Genomic DNA, 6132 nt, shown 5'->3' on the forward strand with positions numbered 1-6132 from the left:
GGTGGGATGATTTGGGAGAATGGCATTGAAACATGTATAATATCATATAAGAAATGAATCGCCAGTCTAGGTTTGATGCAGGGTGCAGGATGCTTGGGGCTGGTGCACTGGGATGACCCAGACAGATGGTATGGGGAGGCAGGTGGGAGGGGGGTTCAGAATGGGGAACACGTGTACACCCGTGGCGGATTCATGATGATGTATGGCAAAACCAATACAATATTGTAAAGTAAAAAAAAAAAATCTGGAAAAAAAATTTTATGAGTAGTTTTAACATTTACCTTATTCAAAGAATCAGAAAGTATCAATTGCCTTGCCATGAAATTCTTCCTCCCATTCTTGCCCCTATTCCACTTCCTTGTAAGTAACCTCTATCCTTGGTCTCTTAGGTGTTGTTCTGGAATTTCCTCATGCATAGAATAGCAAATACATTGACAAATACAGACTTTTATTTTCTCCCTTACCTACCCTTGCTCCACTGCCTTTTTTAAACACCAAAAGATAGTATATTATATAACCTGTTCTGTACTTTGGTTTTTTCATATAACTACCTCTCTTGCAGATTTTTTTCCCTCAGATAATTATATGGGGAGTTTGTCTCTTTGTTTGACTCTCTATATTACAAGCAGTAAGAGAATTCTTAAACCATGAGCTTCCCTCATGGCTCAAATGGTACAGAATCTGCCTGCAATGCCAGAGTGAGTGAATGAAATCACTCAGTCGTGTCCGACTGTTTGCAATCCCATGGACTGTAGCCCACCAGGCTGTTCTGTTGGTTCAATACCTGGGTCGGGAAGATCCCTTGGAGGAGGGCATGGCAACCCACTCCAGTGTTCCTGCCTGTCAGAGGAGCCTGGCAGGCTACAGTCCATGGGATGGCAAAGAGTCCGAACCGACTAAGTGACTAACACTTTCACTTTCTTTCATTGAATAGAATATAGATGATTGGGATTAGGACCAATATGGGTTTGAAACTAACGTTTTCAGTTTTAAAATATTTTTGATTCAGATTAAAAATTCAGTGTAATATTTGGCAAGTTCCTTGATCTTTTAGAACCAATTTCCTCCTTTGAAAGTGGTAATAATACCTGGCAACCTTGTGGTGAGGCCATCAATGAAAGGCTGTAAAAAATGGCTTAGAACATAGTAGATGATCAAAAAAACTATCCCAACTTCCACCCTAGCTTGGTCCACTATTTATTTATTTCTCTTTAAATTAATTTTATGAGTAGCTTTAGCATTCACTTTATTCAAAGAACCTGAAAGTATCAATGGATTTGCCATGAAATTCTCCCTCCCAGTCTTGGCTCAATTCCGGTTCCTTGTAGGTAGTCCCTATCATTACTATTATTGTTTCATCACCTGAGTTTGGAATGACTCTTACGGCTTTTTAGTGCCCCAGTCATCATCCTGATCTGGTTCTGGAGAGGTTTAATGATTGTCTCCTAAACAAGTTCCATCTCCATTCTGTCAGCCACTTTGTAAATGAGGTTCTATAAGTCCTTGGAGGATTCAAGGTCTCTGATGAGCCTCAACGATGCTGTGCAGGTAATTGGCAGTACTCAAAGGGAGCAATGAAAGATGCCAGATCTTAAACTGAAGCTTGTATTATGGCTCAGATGCACTGGCCATTGGGACTTTTTTTTCCTCTTCCCCCGTATCCGTGCCATTAGATATGTGACTCGGCAGCTATATTGCTGATCTTTCTCACAGCGCCAATTACCTCACTATCCATGCTGTCCACGTGGTTTGTTAAACCCAGGGTAGGCAAGGCACAAACTAAGATACTGGAAGGAGACTCGAGGCAGACATGTTAATGCTCTACTGACTGACGCCCCAGACGTAGCAGTTTTCATGCTGTGTTCTCTCCTCTTGTGGCTGACCCAGCGGACACAGCCGTGAGGCAGTAGTAATACCAACGCTTTTTAGCTCACATATCCCTCCAGCACAAAGTAGCCCGTGATCAAGTGAGTATACTGCGATGCACACGCACAGTGCTACGGGTGACCTCAGCTGTTACATAGTCATTATTTAAAAAACGTGGGGCGAGAGAGCCTGAACACGCCATCTTGGCTAATTCGCTCTATCCCCTCCGCAGTTGCCCTGCTAAAGGGATGGAGTATATTTCCCTCTCACTTAACTATGTGTTTGGTCATATGATTTGATTTCATCAATAAAAAAGGGTGAAAGTGATGGTGTGTCACTTCTTTTTAAGGAGGCCTTGTGTATTTCCATTCTCTTTCTGTCTTTGCTGTGAGGAGAACACTTCTCAGTTAGCCCTCTGGCCATTAAGTGAAAGTTGTTCAGTCGTGTCCAACTCTTTGCGACCCCATGGACTATACTGTCCATGGCATTGTCCAGGCCAGAATACTGGAGTGGGTAGCCGCTCCCTTTTCCAGGGGATCTTCTCAACCCAGGGATGGAACCCAGGTCTCCCACATTTGTTTAACTTACACATCTGTGAGTTGTCTGGATCCTGCAAGGCTGTATGGCTGAATTAACCCTGTGGCTATAGAGGAGGACAAAAGACGCGTGAAACAGGGCCAAGCCAGATGAACCATTCCAGTCATACAGCCTTGCTGGGTCCAGACAACCCATAGATGTGTAAGTTAAATAAATGGTTAATGGAATTATGGTCATTTTTTGCACAGCAATAGCAAGCCAATACAACTGCCCTTCACCAAATGCTAGGGAACTGCTGAAAAATAACAGGAAATTCAGAAGCCACAATTAGTTGGGGATAGATTTATCCTGTTATATACAGGGACAGAGTAGGGGTCAAGGAGATTAAAAAGTAGAGCAGGCATTTCCTCTGTGGTCCAGTGGCTAAAATTCTGTGCTCCCAATGCACGGGGTCCAGGTTCGATCCCTGGTCAGTGAACTAAATTCCACATGTTGCAGCTAAGGGTTCTCATGCTACAGTTAAAGATTCCATGTGCCACAAGGAAGATAGAGGATCCCACCTCCCACAGCTAAGACCCGCTACGGCCAAATAAATAAATATTAAACAAAAAAGAGCAATGAAATAGTTAGGTATGTTACAGTGCAGCCAGACAGGGATAGGAGCGGGTATATAAACTCACTTCAAGCATCTGAAGCACAAATAGAAGGGTTGAACTCAGCAGTCCACTGAGCTCCAAGAGGAAACACTTAGGAAAAAATGTGTCAATGCTGAGCCAACAAAAACTTAAGCTGGGGCCAGAAAAAGTCTTCCCGGTAAGATCCGCATCACTTTTGCTCCTGAGGAAGGATTAGGGGCCCCTTTGCTTTCACAGTTTTAAATGTAACTGAAGAAGAAAATAGAAACATATTGTGGAAATAACCTCTGGCCAACTGGATGGGGACTAGAATCTGCAGTTCAGTAAAGCTGAGCATCCAAGTCTCATTAGACAGATGGGCAGCTATCCTGTCCCCAGTGATCTTCCTGCTGTCTAATTACATCCGTCTGTGAATTTTAGACAGCTTAAAAGAAGAAATATTATAAATCATCTCTTGACTCAGAACATTCTCCTTTAAAGCTAGATGTACGGCACAAACAGACCTGACAAGGAGTCCAGGTTAATGGGCTTTGGGTCAGAAAGGAATTGGACTAAAGTTGGTCTTGTAAAAGCTGGCACATGGCCTGGGACTATGGCTGGAACACTGGTAATGCTCCCCAGTCCAGGCCAAGGGAGGCCTCGCTGCTGTCATGGTTAATATTGGCTGGGAGAGTTTTTTCTCTCTCTCCCTGTCTCTTTTTAAAATATAGCAACAAGATTGAACATTTCAGGGGAAAATAATTCCAAAAGAAGTTCCTGTTCCCTGAATAAATACAGGCTTTCAACCCTCCAAACGGCCATTCCAATTTCTTTTTTCAGGAAACACGTATTATTCTTAAAGGACCCATTTAGAAGTCCTTTTTGCAATTTGGAGAGTCGAATAGTCTGTTGGTTATACAGGAACAGATTTTATGGGAGTGTTGATGGGGCTCTCTTGTTGGGAAGAAATTCACAAGAGGACTGGACAACGTAGTGTACCTTCCTGTCATTAGAGGAGAAGGAAATGTTCTGTCATTGGCTTTATCAGGGGCTGGGTCTGTGTGAGTAGCTTCTCCTGGTATTTGTAATAATCTGCCTCATAATGCTTTCAAAATAATTTGGATTGACTTTTGTTGGCTTCTTACAAATGAATTCATTCCAGCATCCTGAAATAGGTAGCTGGGAGACTTGGCACAGTCTCCTTCCTAAGGTTGATTTAATTAAAACAGTTGCTTCCTCATGATTGTTTGCTCTGATTCTCTTCAGGATTGTCTTGATTTTGATGAGTTAATACAGAGAAACAGAATACTTAGAAGGGAGTTAGAGTAGTGTCATTCCTAAGGGTTAAATATTTTAGTGACAGCAGGGAAAGTCTAGATTCTAGACCAATTGGTAATGATTCTGGAATGTAGATTTATATACGTGTGGGAGAGCCTCTGCTATGTGAATGGTAGAACATGTTCCTCTAATGGTATGTGTAAGAAATACTTTAATCTTCTGTTCTCAGGTTTTAAATGGATGTATAGTTGATTCACCATATTGTGAATAAGTGGAGAAGATCTATGTTTTAAAAAAATGACCAATTCAAAGTCACACAGTAGGTGAAAGAATTGGAGGGTTCTGGGATTAGAAAAAATGTTCTTATCACAAATGGGATATGCTTTTATGGTAGAATCAAATGAACAAAAAGAAGGACACTTACATCATCTGTAATTTCTCTACCCACTGAGGGATGAAATCCACACGTGGCAGGTGAGACCTCCCCTCCTGGTGGTCTCCACCTCTGTGGGCAAAAGGGAAACAGGATCCCAGAGCCCTGCAGACCCCCTTCCACTCCCTCCCCCACAACTCTCACCACGTTAGCCTCTCCCTGCCTGGTGAGCAGCAGAATGAATCATCCTGGAGTTAGGTGTCTCAGTCTCCCTGCTCACCCCTCTGTCCCCCAGGACTCTGATGCCTGTAAGCCTCTGTACACGCCCTTCTCTGACCTCATCTCCCTGACCCAACTCAAATTTTCAAGCCACACAGTAGGTGAAAGAATTGGAGGGCTCTGGGATTAGAAGAAATGTTCTTATCACAAATGGGATATGCTTTTATGGTAGAACCAAATGAACAACAAGAAAGACACTTTAATCATCTGCTTTATTCTGCCCTCTGGAACTCAAGGGCAATCATGAACCTTCTCTCTCCAGCCTCTTCTCTGAAGTTTCCCTTTATCATCTTGCTCTCATAACTGGCCTCTCTGCCTCCCTCTCACTAGGAGGTTGCTTTCTTGTCTTATCATTCATACCATGGAGCCTGGAGATAGATTCCATCTCCTCCTGATTCTTCTTGCCATGGCCAGATCATTCTCCTTATCTTCTTCCTGAAAACCCTGGGTTTGAATTTCAGTCAGATTGTAACCTGTATTTCTCCTGTGACAGACATCTCCCTCTGTTCTTCATTCCTAGAAGCATGTTCAATATCATGCTTGCTAAGAGGACTAGAACCACTCACTGCAATCTTGGAGGTTTTCAATATCTGCAAAAATAGCTATTCTAGTACTCTGACCTCTCAGTTCCTTGGCTTCTTCTCCTCCAGTGAATTTTTTGGTTGCACCTTGTGCCTTGTGGGATCTTTGTTCCCCTCCAGGAACTGAACTCAGGCCCTTGACAGTGAGAGTGTGGAGTCCTAACCCCACCAGGGAATCTCCTCCTCCAATGATCTTGCCCTGCACCCTGTTTCAGCCTCCACTTCCTGGCCATGCCCCGGACCTCATCATTACCAACGACTCTGCCGCGTCTACATGCCAGTTTTAAGCAAACCACTTTGAAGTTCTCTCTCTGTAGTTTACCTCTAAGTATCCCAGACACACGACTTCTCCAGCATCACTAGCAGCAACAGTCCATCAGTCCTCCCACTTCTCACTGTCTCTCACAGCCTCTTCATGTCCTCACCTGCCACCTTACCATACTTGGACTCCATGGTTGAAATTTTATCACTCCCTGTGTATACTCTTGATATATAGACCCTGATGCTGGGAAAGATTGAAGGCAGGAGAAGGGGACAGCGAGGATGAGATGATTGGATGGCATCACCGACTTGATGGACATGAGTTTGACCAAGCTCTGGGAGA

Source organism: Budorcas taxicolor, chromosome 14 (genome assembly GCF_023091745.1).
Source record: "Budorcas taxicolor isolate Tak-1 chromosome 14, Takin1.1, whole genome shotgun sequence".
Lineage (NCBI taxonomy): Eukaryota > Metazoa > Chordata > Mammalia > Artiodactyla > Bovidae > Budorcas > Budorcas taxicolor.